At 43.2% G+C, this 17,457-nt stretch overlaps 1 long non-coding RNA gene across 3 annotated transcripts in view; it reads right to left on the reverse strand.

Annotated features, from left to right (window-relative positions):
- LOC120100807 (uncharacterized) overlaps positions 1-16,688 on the reverse strand; it is a 101,310-nt gene extending 84,622 nt beyond the window's left edge. For 2 of the 3 annotated variants that reach the window (XR_005500902.2, XR_010064259.1), the window contains exons 1-3: positions 16,579-16,688; positions 14,557-14,648; positions 12,606-12,699 (exon numbers count right to left, since the gene is read on the reverse strand). This is a non-coding gene — a long non-coding RNA (uncharacterized LOC120100807). The remainder of the gene's footprint in view (positions 1-12,605; positions 12,700-14,556; positions 14,649-16,578) is intronic. The other variant, XR_005500903.2, reaches the window with a different exon arrangement.
- Between the last annotated feature and the right edge of the window lie 769 nt (positions 16,689-17,457).

The raw sequence follows: 17,457 nt of genomic DNA on the forward strand, positions 1-17,457 counted from the left end.
TTTGATGTGCTCTTGGATTCGGTTTGCCAGAATTTTATTGAGTATTTTTGCATCGATATTCATAAGGGAAATTGGTCTGAAGTTCTCTTTTTTTGTTGGGTCTTTGTGTGGTTTAGGTATAAGAGTAATTGTGGCTTCATAGAAGGAATTCAGTAGTGCTCCATCTGTTTCAATTTTGTGGAATAGTTTGGATAATATTGGTACGAGGTCTTCTATGAAGGTCTGATAGAATTCTGCACTAAACCCGTCTGGACCTGGACTCTTTTTGGTTGAGAGAACTTTAATGACTGCTTCTATTTCCTTAGGAGTTATGGGGTTGTTTATCTGGTTTATCTGTTCCTGATTTAACTTTGGTACCTGGTATTTGTCTAGGAAATTGTCCATTTCCTGCAGATTTTCAAGTTTTGTTGAATATAGGCTTTTATAGTAAGATCTGATGATTTTTTGAATTTCCTCTGAATCTGTTGTTATGTCTCCCTTTTCATTTCTGATTTTGTTAATTTGGATACACTCTCTGTGTCCTCTCGTTAGTCTGGCTAAGGGTTTATCTATCTTGTTGATTTTCTCAAAGAACCAACTTTTGGTTCTGTTGATTCTTTCTATGGTCCTTTTTGTTTCTACTTGGTTGATTTCAGCTCTGAGTTTGATTATTTCCTGCCTTCTACTCCTCCTGGGTGTATTTGCTTCTTTTTGTTCTAGAGCTTTTAGGTGTGTTGTTAAGCTGCTGACATATGCTCTATCCTGTTTCTTTCTGCAGGCACTCAGCGCTATGAGTTTTCCTCTTAGCACAGCTTTCATTGTGTCCCATAAGTTTGGGTATGTTGTACCTTCATTTTCATTAAATTCTAAAAAGTCTTTAATTTCTTTCTTTATTTCTTCCTTGACCAGGTTATCATTGAGTAGAGCACTGTTCACTTTCCACGTATATGTGGGCATTCTTCCCTTATTGATATTGAAGACCAGTTTTAGGCCGTGGTGGTCCGATAGCACGCATGGGATTATTTCTATCTTTCTGTACCTGTTGAGGCCCGTTTTTTGACCAATTATATGGTAAATTTTGGAGAAAGTACCATGAGGAGCTGAGAAGAAGGTATATCCTTTTGCTTTAGGATAGAATGTTCTGTAAACATCTGTTAAGTCCGTTTGGCTCATGACTTCTCTTAGTCTGTCTACGTCTCTGTTTAATTTCTGTTTCCATGATCTGTCCATTGATGAGAGTGGGGTGTTGAAGTCTCCTACTATTATTGTGTGAGGTGCAATGTGTGTTTTGAGCTTTAGTAAGGTTTCTTTTATGTATGTAGGTGCCTTTGTATTTGGGGCACAGATATTTAGGATTGAGAGTTCATCCTGGTGGATTTTTCCTTTGATGAATATGAAGTGTCCTTCCTTATCTTTTTTGATGAATTTTAGTTGGAAATTGATTTTATTTGATATTAGAATGGCTACTCCAGCTTGCTTCTTCTGACCATTTGCTTGGAAAGTTGTTTTCCAGCCTTTCACTCTGAGGTAGTGTCTGTCTTTGTCTCTGAGGTGTGTTTCCTGTAGGCAGCAGAATGCAGGGTCCTCGTTGCGTATCCAGTTTGTTAATCTATGTCTTTTTATTGGGGAGTTGAGGCCATTGATGTTGAGAGATATTAAGGAATAGTGATTATTGCTTCCTGTTATATTCATATTTGGATATGAGGTGATGTTTGTGTGCTTTTCTTCTCTTTGTTTCGTTGCCAAGACGATTAGTTTCTTTCTTCTTCTAGGGTGTAGCTTGCCTCCTTATGTTGGGCTTTACCATTTATTATCCTTTGTAGCACTTGATTTGTAGAAAAATATTGTGTAAATTTGGTTTTCTCATGGAATATCTTGGTTTCTCCATCTATGTTAATTGAGAGTTTTGCAGGATACAGTAACCTGGGCTGGCATTTGTGTTCTCTTAGGGTCTGTATGACATCTGTCCAGGATCTTCTGGCTTTCATAGTCTCTGGAGAAAAGTCTGGTATGATTATGATAGGTCTGCCTGTATATGTTACTTGACCTTTTTCCCTTACTGCTTTTAATATTCTTTCTTTATTTTGTGCATTTGGTGTTTTGACTATTATGTGACAGGACGATTTTCTTTTCTGGTCCAAGCTATTTGGAGTTCTGTAGGTTTCTTGTATGCGTATGGGAATCTCTTTCTTTAGGTTAGGGAAGTTTTCTTCTATGATTTTGTTGAAGATATTTACTGGTCCTTTGAGCTGGGAGTCTTCACTCTCTTCTATACCTATTATCCTTAGGTTTGATCTTCTCATTGAGTCCTGGATTTCCTGTATGTTTTGGACCAGTAGCTTTTTCTGCTTTACATTATCTTTGACAGTTGAGTCAATGATTTCTATGGAATCTTCTGCTCCTGAGATTCTCTCTTCCATCTCTTGTATTCTGTTGGTGAAGCTCGTATCTACAGCTCCTTGTCTCTTCTTTTGGTTTTCTATATCCAGGGTTGTTTCCATGTGTTCTTTCTTGATTGCTTCTATTTCCATTTCTAATTCCTTCAACTGTTTGATTGTGTTTTCCTGGAATTCTTTCAGGGATTTTTGTGACTCCTCTTTATGGGCTTCTACTTCTTTATTTATGATTTCCTGGAATTCTTTCAGGGATTTTTGTTACTCCTCTCTATGGGTTTCTACTTGTTTAATTATGATTTCCTGGAATTCTTTCAGGGATTTTTGCGATTCCTCTCTGTAGGCTTCTACTTGTTCTCTAAGGGAGTTCTTCACGTCTTTCTTGAAGTCCTCCAGCATCATAATCAAATATGATTTTGTAACTAGATCTTGCTTTTCTGGTGTGTTTGGATATTCTGTGTTTGCTTTGGTGGGAGAATTGGGCTCCGATGATGCCAGGTAGTCTTGGTTTCTGTTGCTTGGGTTCCTGTGCTTGCCTCTCGCCATCAGATTATCTCTAGTGTTAGTTTGTTCTGCTATTTCAGTGGCTAGACTGTCCTATAAGCCTGTGTGTCAGGAGTGCTGTAGACCTGTTTTCCTGTTTTCCTTCAGCCAGTTATGGGGACAGAATGTTCTGCTTTCGGGCGTGTAGTTTTTCCTATCTACAGGTGTTCAGCTGTTCCTGTGGGCCTGTGTCTGGTGTTCACCAGGCAGGTCTCTTGCAGCAGAAAAGTTGGTCTTACCTGTGGTCCCGGGGCTCAAGTTTGCTCGTGGGGTACTGCCTACGACCTCTCCGCGGCGGCAGCAACCAGGAAGATCTGTGCCGCTCTTTCCGGGAGCCTCCGTGCACCAGGGTTCCAGATGGCGTTTGGTGTTTTCCTCTGGCATCTGAGATGTGTGCGGGGTGCAGTCTCTTCTGGTTTCCCAGGCGTGTCTGCCTCTCTGTAGGTTTAGCTCTCCCTCCCACGAGATTTGGGTGCAGAGAACTGTTTCCTTCAGATTACGGCGGTGTCTCAGGCGCAGGGATCCTACCGCTCCTGGGCCCTCCCCCACGGGAACCCAGAGGCCTTATACAGTTTCCTCTTGGGCCACGGATGTGGGCAGGGGTGGGCAGTGTTGGTGGTCTCTTCCGCTCTGCAGCCTCAGGAGTGCCCACCTGACCAGGCGGTGAGGTCTCTCTCCCACGGGGTTTGGGAGCAGAGACAGGGGTTTTTTTTCAACCCATTCCTTTTTTCTGATTGTGTCCCACAAAGCTCAGCTCCCATTATACAGTGAATCATAACTGCACATGGGAGAGCTTCTAGACCAGTGGTTCTGAACCTTCCTAATGCTGTGACCTTTAAATACAGTTTCTCATTTTGTGGTGAGTCTCAACCACAAAATTATCTTGTTGCTACTTTATAACTGTAATTTTGCTACTGTAATGAATCACAATGTAAATATCTGATATGGAAGATATCTCATATGTGACCCCTGTGAAGGTCATGACCCACAGGTTGAGAACCACTGCTCTAGACCAAGCATGATTTATTCTCTGCTTCATACATGTCATAAGCATTTTGACCAATCATGGGTGGTACTGAATCCATGTAAAATGCTTATGCTTTTCCTAAGATATATAAAACATAAGTTGAATATAACCAGAAATTGCCTCTGCTAAGACTTTTCACCCTAAACTATATAAACTCTGTTACAGATCTTTTCTCAGCAGCCTGGGTCCCATGGCTCTAAATTCCTAATTTCCATCATATAACTTGCTTCTCCTTCCTGAGCCTGGTAATATGTCTCTAAAAGATGACCTCCCATATGCTGTTTGTCATGAAATCAACTTGGCACACTATAACTGGACTTAATGAAGTTTACAAGCACATCGGTACTTCTGCCAGGGAAATAAAAAGACAGACATAATGTGCCTATGGTTAAAATAATATTTACAAAGTAAATCCTTCCTTCTAGCCATGTTTCCCTCCATATTCGTATAGCCCCAGCCAAAAGTAAAAAATAACACAGCTCAAGATCGCAGGCTCAAAATTATTTCATTTTAATTTTGTACAAATCTGAGCTCTTGCTGAGTTTGCTGCGGGGAAAGTGTAGTATAAAAATGAAAGGAAATGGGGGGTTGTTTTTCTTGCCAGTACACTATTCTTTGAGGTTAACCTTGTGCTCTCATGAATCCTTTCAATAATCGAGTCTAAAAATATTGTATTGTAAGTTTATGGTTGTGCGTCTGTGTGAGTAGGTGCAGTGCCCAGAATCAGAAGAGGACATTAAAGCCCTTGGAGTTGAAGTTGCCACCAGTTATCAGCTGCTCAATGTAAGCAGGAGCTGGGATTTGAACTCAGGTCCTCTGAAAGAGCAGCAAGTGCTCTTAACCACTAAGCCATCTCTTCATCCGCTATTGCTAAGTTTAAAGAGGTTAAAAAAAAAGAGAGAGACTGAAAATCTTTACTAAATACGACCAAAGCACCTTTTCTCATCAAGATTAAGATTAGAAGAAAATTCTTCAGTAAAATCACCCCAAGATTTAAAAATGCCAGCTATATCTATGTAAACCAGTCATACCCAAAAGAAAAAACTATGCCTTTATTTAGAGAAACTAAAGATCCAAATCTTCTAAAAAAATGATAAGAATAAACTCTTCACTTACTAAAGGCACTATCTTGGGCTTGTGAGGAAACAATATATCAAGGAAAGCATGTTCTTAGTGTGGAGTAAGATACCATGTTCACAATACTACCTCTGCCCCCAGCCAAAACTCTCTCCCTTATCTTCCCTATCAAGAATATTTACTTGTGGTTTACTAAAAGTTAAAGGTCATAAATATAGTTTATAGTGGCTCTAAATTTTCTTTCTAGCAATAATACTCCTGGGGGCTGGCGAGGAGACTCAGGGGTTAAGAACACTGGCTGCTCTTTCAGAGGACCTTGGGTCAGTTCCCAGCACCCACATGGTGGTTCACAACCGTCTGTTACCCTGGTCCCAAGGGATCTAATGTCCTCCTCTGGCCTCTGACGGAACCAGGCACACATGTGGTACACATATATACAAGCAGGCAAAACACAAATACACACAAAATAAAGTAAATAAATCATTTTTTAAAAGATTAATACACTTAGGACAGCAGGATAAGTCAACAGGGAAAGGCTTGCAGCCGAGCCTGATGCTCCGAGCTCAATACCCGGAGGAATGGTAGAGGGCCAACTCCTGAAAATGTGACCTCTCATTTCCACATTAATGTACCTCTCCCCAAAAGAAAATAAGCATAAATAAATGTTTTAAAGGAAAAGAACTCCCCACAGGACTAGGGAGATGGCTCAGTGGGTAAAGTATTTTCTATGCAATTGCAAAGACCTGAATTTAGATCTCCTCTATCCAGGTACAAAGCCAGTCACGCCAGCACACACCTGGAATTCTTTTTGAGAAAGAAGGAGAAGGAGGGCACACAGACCAGACACTCTAGCCCAGTGGTTGGGCTCCAGGCTCCATGAAAGACACTATCAAAAAAGAAAAAAAAAAAAACGCAGAAATAAGGCGAGTCTCAAACACCAGCGCAGTGCATCTCAGGGTCACAATGGTGGAGGTCCAGCAACTAACTCTGAGTGCGGGAGGCTATGCATGCTGTGGTAAAGATGTGGCAAGAGAAAAAGTATTCAGAAGATGTCTCATGCTCCAGAGACATGCCAACTGCTCTGAGAACCAAGCATCTAGGCAGTAGGAGCATCCATGCACCCAGCACTACCATGTGCCTGTAGCTCAAGGCCAAGCCATCGAGCTCCAAAGGTCCCAGGTCTGTGTGGGGCTCTGGAGCCTGGGGCTTTCCCCTGCAATCTCTGGCCCAGTTAGGTGCATGGGTTTGGGCGAGGGGAAGAAAACTCAGGCAGGGAAGGGGAACAACTTTCACCACCCCAACTGCTGGTTCTGCCCCTTTCCACCGCTGCTGCTTTGGTTGCTCAGGCTAGGCTGAGCCAGCAGGATACTAACTAGCCAGCAAGGGGTGCAGGGGAGCTTCTGGTGCAATTTCAGGAGAGCAGATCTCTTCCCCTAGCGGCGGTGTTACAGCTCTTATGACAGAAGCTCTCAGATGATGGAATAATTCCTGCACACCTTTAATCCTGAACACGATTCTTAAATACAGTTTTTGGATTGGGTCAGTGTCTGACAGCAGGTTCTCCCAATTTGTTTGGCCTGAGAGCTTGGGAAGACCTCATCTACGTATTCAGGGGGCGAGGTCCTGCTTCTACGATTGATCTGTCTTGAGCCTACTTGACCCGTCCTCACCTGTGGAGTAGGGGTTCAGGGCGTTGCCCTATGAAACTGGTCTGTCTCAAACCTCTCTACGGGAATCTGTGGGGGGCTGCAGCTACGTGAGGCCTTGATCTCCTGAAAGACTAGAGATGCAACTGCCATCCCTTTTAAGGTCTCTGGGGATTTGACCTGTCTCGACCAGGAATCAGGGTACCTTTCACAGCCCACTGCCCCACAGGACTGCCTGAACTGGTGCACCATGAATTACAATGGCGAAGCCAAAGACTTGATGTTTGGAGGAAGTAAGGAGCTTCGGGTGAAGCAAATGTGCAGATGACCACATGCACTTTGTCCTAACAGTGGCCAGGGAGATGAAGGAGTCCCTGTCATACATCAGGAAATCAAACTATTTGTCAGTGACCACTGGAGTGAGGGCAGGCTATTCAAATGGAAGTCTCTTAAGCAATGTTTATGGATGAGGAAAACTCAGGGCACAGCAAATTCCAGGCAAGTGGCATTCACCTCTGAACATCAGTTCCTTCATGTCTGGATCTTCAAAGGTGAAGTCCTTTAGCTAGTGCTAAAATGTGGGTTGCAGATAGCGCAGGCTGCCCTCGAGGAGAATTCTACCTCCTAAGTGCTCATGTGCAAGGTCTGCAGTGGTCGATCTGGTGACAGTGATTGCCCTTGTATCAGAGGCTCAGATTATTCCTACACAAACATCCAAGCTGACAGCTCTCTTCAATCCGCTGGTAAGGTGTGAGGAGAAGTGTGTCTGTTGCCAAGATCCTGTTTACCGCAAGTGTCACCACAGCACCTTGCATATTCTCTGAAACAAAACCTAATATGCCAGGAGTTTAGAGGAAGGAAAAGGTTTCCTTTCCATATCTTTATTTTTGCTTGGTTTTTGTCTTATATGCAAGGGCAAAAAGTAGATTTAGGGTACAGGTGGTTTAAATAACTTCTAGAGTATCTTTGTATTTTCTGGCCATCGAGATGGGAATGTCCATTTCTTTAAATTCTGTCATTCTGGAAACTCCTAAAGAAACTGGGGAGTGTCACACTGTGTATAGAAAATAGTTTCCTTCACTGACTTCTGTAACAAAGTGACACATCTCCACGAAGAGCAGAGGGGCTTGATTGTCACTCTCACACCAGTAGCTGAGAGTAAACAGAAAACAGAAACTATGGAGAAGCACTGGATTGGTAAAAATCTAGATAAAAGTCCTATATTACTCAGTATTACTCAGCCCCCTGGATTCACGGAGCCCTGTAGAGATAGTCTCCTAGCAACAAGGAAGTCTAAAAGTAAGAAACTTTGGCCAAGGTAAGCTGGGACCATTATAGAGCAAGACAGGCCCACCCCTGACCAAATGTCATTTTGGCACAGGGCTTTGCAGCGCGGTGTTGCTGGCCCAACATGGCATTTTATCTTTTTGATAATTACTTGAAACAATAATACACCTATCTGTTGGCTCTGTCGAGCTTTTGATATATTCCCCAAATGATTTGACTTTTTAAAGTTTCATTGTCTCCAACTTTAAAAAAAAAATGAAAAGAGAGCAAGAAAAGCACCCACATTGATACCTAATCTTCACATGCACAGACATAATAACATGCATGTGTGTTTATACACAGGAACATGATGTCTGTACACACACACACACACACACACACACACACACACACACACAGCAAAGACTTCTTCCTAGTGACTGTCTGTTTCGTCTTGGACCATCACTGCCCTTGTTAACAACACTTTCTGCCCGGAGCTACTGACTCAAAGAGCTCAAGTATCCTTTCTCCTCTGAACTTTAAGATTTTCAGTTTGCCTCAACTTCCTTGAATACAAGGTTTGTTACAGCATTACTCTCTGGAAAACTTCTCTCTAATTAGTACTTATGTTGACATGGAATTTCAAGCCAGTCTGCCTACTACTTCCTAATCCACTTCAGTTCCTGGAGCAGACAGGCATTCATAAATGAAACAGTGTGTAGGCAGCAAAATCCCGAGTACTGAATGGAGGCTGCATTTCTCAAAAGCTTCCCCAAATACAAGCTTGACTGAGAAGAGGAAGCCAGCCGCCCCCAGGAGAGGCATAAAGGAGACAGTTGCAGCCGTAAAGGGGCCAGGATAAATGCTCAGGACAGGAAGCGGGAGGGTGAAGAGTGCAAACAAGTCATGGCCGTTGAATATTTGAAAAACTGGGGAAACACTCAGAATAAAAGAAGGTGCATGAACATTAGAACAGGAAATTGTATGGTCAGCATAGACTAAAATCTGTGCTAAGCTTGTGTGTGTCTAGAAAGAAAAGTGACCATGGAGGTAGATTTTTCCCCTATGTAAAGTTCCTTTTGTTAGACTCATTTTAGCACAAATTATGCCTTGTGATGCTGAAAGGTACACATCCCACACAGCTCATGACTGCCTGGCTCCTTCCTGCCCCTGAGATAACATGCTGTGGCACTGTACTCATTGAAAGTAGAAGCAAGAAGAAAACCATGTGCACAGCCAGTCCTCTTCTCCCAATGTGCACACTCCCAGGTCAGTGACTTCTGACTGAGCAGTTGCTCCAGCACGATATGTAATTGACTGTGAAGAGGGTGTTGGTCTCTGCCCAAGGCAGTTCATCTTGGCCATGAGAACACACTGGTCTTCCTTACCCACCTGGATCTTGGGAGCACAATAAACGGCTTCTGAGCCACCTCCTGCTCAGGCTGACACACAATCCCAGCTCCATTCCTAGTACCATCCTTCTTGATCTGCTCAGTAGCAGTCCCATGACTCTCTGGGCCTAAGACAGCACCATACTTGAACCCTATCTTGCAGATTTGGGGCCGTTGTCCTCATATCCCATCTAGACATGGAACTGTTTCCCTGAGTGATTCCCAGAATTCCTCAACTTTGGATCAGACCTACTAAGATTTGCCCCAGGAAGAGGAAAGAGGACCAGGCTCTGAGCTGTAAGCGTACACCTCTCCAGCCCCGACTTTGCATGCATGTGGCCTTTCTTAGCTTTCCATACGTCCATCTTCTCCCCAGGACACTGGTTCTCCCTTTCTCGGGGACCACAGGGTGGAGTGGCTCCAAGTAAAATGCTACTTTGATGGGGTTGAAAATACTAGAGTTCAATGTTTTCCCAACACCCCGCATACATTTCTATTTCTATAATCTCTTCTGTGGATATTTTAGTGTAGTGAAGAAAGTCTTTGGGCCACTCTGGTATCCTGGTTTCTCTCCATGTCCAATAGGTAACTTTTCTAGGAATGTGTTCTATTTTGGATTCTCAAAGAACAGCAGAGCTGAAGAGATGGCTTAGCAGTAGGAGAGCTTAGAACCTCAGCCGAAGACCGAATTTGATTCCTGTCAAACTGAGTGGCTCACAACCTCTTGCAACTCCAGCTCCAAGGAAACTGGTGCCCTCTCTAGCTTCCTTGGGCACACATATGTTGCATATATTCACACAGGCAGGCATACATACATACATGCATACATACATACATATATACATACATACATACATATAAACAAAGTAATGTTTATTTTTTTTACAAGAAAAATAAGACATGCGGTGGCGCACATTTTAATCCCAGGTCTTGGGAGGCAGAAACAAGTACATTTCTATGAGTCTAAAGAAAAAAAACATAAGAATTTGTACTGAAGGCCTCGATCTACAAAAGATAACTCATGTGGTCTTCTCAGCCTGCCATATATGTTGGCAGTTTGGTGGTCAATCGTGTTAGCTGTAATCGCTGTGCTGTGAAGAGGAGTCATTCTTATCTGAACAGTGTCACAAGAGAGGAACTGATACTTAAGTGACCGCCATGTTCATATCCAACCATTTAAGGTGCTGACTCCCGTGACTTCCAGCAGGCTGCTGAGCCCCTACCATCTTCCATACTGCTTTCCACGAAGCACATTGTCATACTGATGCCAAGGAAAGACTCACAAGCTCTGTCTTACCAGGAGAAGAACGAAGGAACCCTACACAGAAGGAATTTGAACCCAGGGTATATACGCTGTAAGGTGTGTGGTATAAGGTTTGGGCTATTTATAGAAAATGTCACACCAGAAATGTGTGTGTGTGTGTGTGTGTGTGTGTGTGTGTGTGTGTGTGTGTGTGTGTGTTCACAAGATACACAATTGGGGATAAAGAGCTATTCAGCTCACTGGGCTAATCATGGAGACAGAAAGGGATAATGGGGAGAAAATTGATGAAATAAAGAATCTAGTGAAACAATGATCTGAGTGCAGGGAATGATGGGAATGAGGATAGACTAGTTAGTGAACTTGCCAAGTTGGGCTCATTTGGGAAACACAGGAAATCAAGCTGTTGGGATAGCCAGTTCTTAGTGGATTGATTGACTTCCAAATACAAATGAGGAGCCTCTCATCTTTATACGAATCCAACATCTGGTCATTTAAAACCTTTCAAGACTCCTCCTTATTTAAATCAACGGCATGTAAAAGGCCAGAACAAACTTAATAATGAGTGGGTTGAATTCTCAACCCACTTCCTACCAATAACTACTGCGCAAACGGAAAGTTGGTAAGTGATTGCAAGAGTATCAAAACCAGTAACTGCCAGGGAGATGTCCTTGGGATTTTATGTTCTTTCAACGGAAATTACCATTGAGTAAAGACATCACTTGGAGCTGGGGCTATGGCTCTGAGGCTAAGAGCGCATGCTGTTCTTCCAGAGGACAGGAATTCAGTTCCCAACAGCCAAGTTCACCGCTCCAAGATACTGGGAACCCAACTAAGTCCTCTTAAATGTTCAGCCATCTTTCCAGCCCCGAAAGAGGTGACGGGTTGCTCAGCTGTGCACAGCCTTGCCTGCCCTTCTGCTGTGTGCTGTGATATGTATTATTTTCATCTTAAATCTGAGCAGCTGGGACCTCTCCAACCAGGTCTGCACGAGACTCAGTCTATCGATGGTCCCACAGGACTGAGGGGGAAAGGCACACGAGGATATGTAAGGATATCATGAGTATATGTGAGCAGCAAGCGTCTGCTGAGAGGGGATGTCTAAGTGAGTCTCAATGATGTAGCAGCCGTAAGTGCTCTGTGTCCCTGAGAGTAACCCCAATAAGCTCAATGGTCCTCTACTCTGAGGTTGGGTGGAATCCATTTGGTCTGTCGCTGCCCTCTCTATCTAAAGTTAATGGAAATAGGTTCCCCGTGGAAAGCCACGCTGCAACCTCTCAAACCCTTCTTTGATTGTGTTTTCTGGATGTCACCGAGATAGAAAACGCTTTTCAAAGCGTTCTTTTCCAACTAGAACTTGAAATTTTGAAGAGTTGCAGCTCCCCCTAGTGGCAGACCACCGCGGTCCACACTCAATTGACTTCTCAGAGAACAATAAAGTTCAAGCAAAGCTTCCGAGATGTGGTTTCTTTTCTTCCCTACAATTACTATAAAAGCTAATTCTTGTTTCTGAGATGGAGTACGGCTTCTAATAGATGACTTGCAGCTCACTGAAGAATGGCCGTGATCCAACCGAACACAGTATCAAGGAAAGATGTATTAAAGTACAAAAATATTAACGGGTTGTGAGACACACAGGTCTGAATTGGAATCTGCGTTCTAGTCCCATTCTGTTGATACCTGGAGATGAGATGTGTGGCCAGAAATTTGATGAGACAACACTTCGTTTTCCTCATTTATGGTAAGGGGTTGGCAGCATTAATGAGCACAAAGGGGCCTGCGCTGGAGGGTTTGTAGTGGAGACACTGGCTCCACAACCTAAATGCACAACAATTCCGAAGACTTGTGGTGGCTTTGCCACTCGGCCACATTACCTCCGAGCCATTTTACCCTCTGACCCCCACAGTGTGCTATCTAAGCGCTCCAGGAAAAAAAAGGATTGATTAACCCTCACAGCAGTGACCCCATGAGATAAACATTGCCATCAAATTCACAGGCGAGAGAAGGCAGCTTGAAACTCACCCAATTTCACACCGCCAATAATTGGTAAAAGCTGCAGGTTCGTGCTCCCATCTGCCTGCCATACTTCGAGAACACCACTTTCTGGGGGATTGTCCTGAGAAAACAGCCAAGAGCATGTGTGATCTTCAGTCGGAATATTAATCGCAGCCTGTTTTATAAAATTTTTAAAGATAATCAACATGACCAACAACATCCACAGAATTTTAAGTTAAAGAGAAGATATGGAATGCATTACTCTACACCCAAACCATTGACTTTAAAGAACTACTGGAAGCTCAGGAAATGTGCCCAAAACATTGCATGAAAACATGTATATATGTATACATATGTGTGTGTGTCCTGTATGTGTATATGAACATCGTATAGATTATTAAGTAAAATGAAGAACTGTCCCCAGAGCATGTACAGTTAGACCAGGGCAGAGAGAAGAGAATATCACAGTTTTTATTCCCTATTTCTGCTTAGTTCACTCCAAAATCCATCTTCCATATTTTCCACAATCCTAAAAATACTTTTGACAAAGGAATTTAGCAAGTGCACTCAATGAGACCCTCTAGTTCTGAATTTCTATTATTTTGAACATGAGAGAGGGGGTGGGTATTAGAAGTCAAATAGGGAAGTGGGTTTACCATCTTCCTAGGAGTTTCCAAATTGTCTCCTCAGAATCCCCTGGAGAAATCAAGGTAAAAATCCCTCTTCAGTCGGGGAGAGGGCAGCAGTCCCAGGTCTGACAGGCTCTCATACAATCCCTGTGATGGTTCCTTCTAAATCAATTTGACACAATCCAGAATCACAGCAAAAAAAAAAAAAAAAAAAAAAAAGTCTCAAGAAATGGTTGTCTGGATCATGGTGGCCTGGGGTGTATTTGTGGTGAACTGTCTTGAATGCTTTAAATCCATACAGGAAAACCTGGCCTGAAAGTGGGTGGCACAAATCCGGGGCTCGGGGCCTTGGTCTGGGTATGAACAGAGAGAGCTCGCTGAGCACCACTGGCGGTGTTTTTAAGTCTCCATTTTTGACTGTGGATGAGATGTGACCAGCTCCTTGTAGTTCCGATCACCTTGACCCTTCACTCCCCAGTGAACAGTAAGCTAAAGTAAACCCTTTCTCCCCTAGATTGCATTTTTGTCAGGGAATTTTATTACAGCAAAAGAATTAAAACTGGGAGAGCCCCAGTGTGTTCTTTTCCTTTGACTGGCAAGGAACACACCCTCTTGACAACCAAATGCAGACCAGAACAGTCATCAGCTGTTGATATTAACACACCCACTGATGCTGGTAAAATTTAACTTCAGGTTTAATTTCTTCATTTTCTTTAAGAAAAGTTTTTCTTGACTAAAGAATAAATTCACTAATTAAGAAGATGCAGAGGCTAGACTTGTAGCCTAGTGAGGTGCAGTTGCCTAACACAGAGAAGGCCAAGAACAAACAAAAGGTTTGTTTCCCCAGCATTGAAACAGAGGTGTGGGCCATCGACTACAAATATTGTCACACCAATGACCCTGAACAGAGAACTTGTTCCCGACCATACTCATAGTAAAGAGCTTGTCCATGTCTCTTGGCTATGTACTAAGAACCAAGATTCATCCCGTGATAGCCATAAGTCTGAAAACTACAAAATTCTATTCAGAAAGAAAGAGAGTGCATGATTGGGAATTTTCAGTTAATGCATTGGGAAAGCTTCACTTAAAGACTGGACCTGAAGTTAAGTCTACAAGCTCTCAATTTCCCGAAGTATCCTGAATAGGGAAAAGTCCCCTGGCCACACAGTGAACATTGTTAATGAATCCAAGGCCCCATGGGGGACATACATTCCAAAAAAGCCTTCCTTAGAATTCTAAAACCTAAGGACTTGTTTCTTTTATGAACACTGGAGCAAGATTCTTGTTTGTGGTGTGGTAACCTTAATGAGTCTCAAACAGACCTTGACCACAAAGATAAAATGACTCACACATTCAGACACACATCGCCAAAGTTTGTATCACCTAGGGTCCTCCTCTGTCATTTTGTTCATGATGACACCTTCAGGGGCTGGCCACCAGTCTAAAAATGGATTAGAATGTGAAGTAAATGGTTTGTCTCTGCTTCCTACCTTTCAAGAAGAAAGATATCCTAGTGCGGCAACTTCATTCAAACCCACAAATATTTAAAAATCAAAACTAGAACCTAGGTGAATTGGCAGGCTACGTGGAAATGGTCTGGCAGAAGGGCATTTTCGGATACTCACAATATGAGCAGCCAGTGCTGGGCTCTCTCACTTGATAACTCACCAATGACTCCTTCCTCCCAAGCTCTTGCTGCTCTTTCTGCTCTCTCTGGGAAAACTTCCCCCTCAAGATGTCAAGTACCCACACAGACAGACCACAGCAAGATGGACGAGAGAAGGTTAGAGTCTACCGTCACTTTCACATGAGTATCAGATGGACTCCAAAGTCTAGTAACCATTCTTTACCTCAGCAGAGGCTGACAAAACATTATATACAGACAAGAGTGGGGAGAAGGTGCCTCGCAGCTAGGATCTGGGACGCCTGAGCGTTTTTCAACAGATGCCACAATCTTAGACTCCCTCTCCTTCGCCAGTCATCAACTCATTTTATGTCTTTCAAACACAAGAAGATTAAAAGGTCATTCCTGGAAGACTTTAGCCCCTTTGATACATGGCAGCAGTGCTCTTTTAGGAACTAGGCTTGTAAATGCGTAAAGCTGCCCATGAGCTTTGATGGAACCCATCCAGTAAGACAAGATGGGCCCAATCTTAGTAAGAGTTCCATTGGCATGATATACAATGGGACCCACATAGATCAAGAAAGACTATTCCCTGAATTCCATCACCTCGTATTTGAGTGTTTGCAATATCAGAGGAATCAATAAAACACCCATTTCTACTTTTCTGTTTAATGCCTTTATGCATAAGGTGAGTGAAATGTGTATGTTTCAGTTGATACTGAAACACTCTAGAGGCTTATTTTATTTTTATATGTGTGTGTACCATAGTGTATATGTGTGCAACATGTGTGCAAGTTCCTGTGGAGGTCAGAAAAGGGCATCAGACCACCAGAAACTGGAGTCACAGGCAGCTGTGAACCACCCTGTGGGCATGGTAATAATCAAGCCTGAATCCCCCACAAGATCAGCAAATGCTCTTAACTACTGAGCTATCCTCCCCTCTCTTAAATAATTTAGATACCTAGACCATAGCATGTGCCCAATCAATAATGAAGAAGGGCAAGAAGGAAATAAACAAAGTAATGAAGGAAAAAAAGCAGATAGTGAAATGAAGTCAAGGACCAGAGACTCACCAACAGTGAACATCATTGTTAGTACTGAGCCAGAGGAAGACTGGAGGTCCCCACTTATCTTCATTGTGAGATTAGAGAAAGTATGGAGGTCCCCACTGATCTCTATGCACCAATGTGAAATCTGGTTACCCCATTCTGGAAGACAGTTCTATCAAACTTGAATTTGACTATACAATGAAGGCATTACTATCTACCAGAAAATCAGAAATGTGAGTCTGGGTCATGCTGGTGCATTTTGTGTGGCAGTAACTAACACACAGCAGCACTGGCACTGCAGGCTGACCATCTAAGACCAAGGTCATCTAAGGAGAACCTTCTCCCTTCTGTGCCATGGTGGAAGACAGTAGAGCTAGAGAATGCCAGGCCCAGGATGGACCCACGGCAGATCCTTCCATGACAAAAGGCCAGGGCCTTCTTTCGTCTTAGAGGGCCCACCTTGCCACACCAGTGATTTGAGAGCTGTGTTCTAACACATGATGCAGTCAATTTCCAGCCAGGCTATAAATAACACCTGCAGGGCAGTAAACAACCAAACACATATGTCACCTTTCTCTCCTGGCTTCCTCACTGCAGGCACCAGTGAAGGGGAAGAGTTAATCTCATAGGCCATCAATCTGTATCATCAGTGGACTCCCCCAAAGACTTTTACAATAAAAAACAGAGGGTAAACTTACTGCTGGCAGCATATTCATTACTGACGATGATAAACACACATAGATATGTTTCTCTAATGGGACCCCTGACCAATGGCCAAGGATACTTGGAGGAACTTCAGGAGGGAAGAGAATTCTGCACTATTATGACCACACTATCACTATCAAGGCCAGGGACAAGAAGTGTCAAAGTCTGAGTCCCACTCAGAAGAGGAAACTTTGCCCACCGTGATGAGGATTGGTAGAATGTTCTAGCATCCTCTCCCCTTTTCCAATGCACTCTTCTCCTGCCATTTCTGCCCCCCCCCAGGAAGAAAGCTCTGTGCCCTTATCTCCTCTCTGCAGTCATGCTCTGCACTCCATGACATATACCATGCACTCACACAAGGCTTGGCACAGAGCCATTCTGTGACTCAGCTGCCAAGAAGTCCTAGAGTGTTAATGCTGGGAGCTGCTGTGACCTTTAGGATGTTGGGTCACTAGGTCAAAGGTGGTGCTGATGGAAGAAATTGAGAGTTTATCATACAGTGCTGAATAGTTATTTTGATTTTGTATATTTGGTTACCTGTTTTGTGCATGAGTATTCTGCCTGCATGTGTGTCTGAGCACCATGGCTGTGACTAGTGCTCATGGGGGTCAGACGAGGACATTAGATCTCCTGGAACTGGAATTACAGACAGTTGTAGGCTGCCATATGGGTGCTGGGAATTGAACTCTGCTCCTCTGGAAGAACAGTCAGTGAGTATTCTTAACTGCTGAGCCATCATTCCAGTCCTAGGATAGTGAATGATTCTTCCATGAATGTTGCTGGATAAGACTAAAATGGGTGCTGAAGATGGCTCGGTCAGGGAAGAGCTTACTATTCAAGGATAGGGATCTGAGCTCAAGGGAAGATGGCTA

Source organism: Rattus norvegicus, chromosome 2 (assembly GCF_036323735.1).
Source record: "Rattus norvegicus strain BN/NHsdMcwi chromosome 2, GRCr8, whole genome shotgun sequence".
Lineage (NCBI taxonomy): Eukaryota > Metazoa > Chordata > Mammalia > Rodentia > Muridae > Rattus > Rattus norvegicus.